Here is a 233-nt window from a genome sequence, read left to right on the forward strand (position 1 = left end):
GGACTCAGGACATCAGACTGTGGGGGGCAGCACCTGGAAGGTGGCACGAGGGTTGGGGGCACCGCTGGGGACGGTGACATGGACCCTTCCGGGGGGGGGACACCCAGGGTGGGGTGTGGGGATACGTGGGCAGGAGCGGTGCTCCTCAATAAAGAGATTGTTAAGGACGTGAGGGTGGATCGGTGACATGGGGACACCATGAGAGACATGGGACATCATCATCACAGATATAG

The sequence above is a fragment of the Coturnix japonica genome, chromosome 27, assembly GCF_001577835.2.
Source record: "Coturnix japonica isolate 7356 chromosome 27, Coturnix japonica 2.1, whole genome shotgun sequence".
Classification (NCBI taxonomy): Eukaryota; Metazoa; Chordata; class Aves; order Galliformes; family Phasianidae; genus Coturnix; species Coturnix japonica.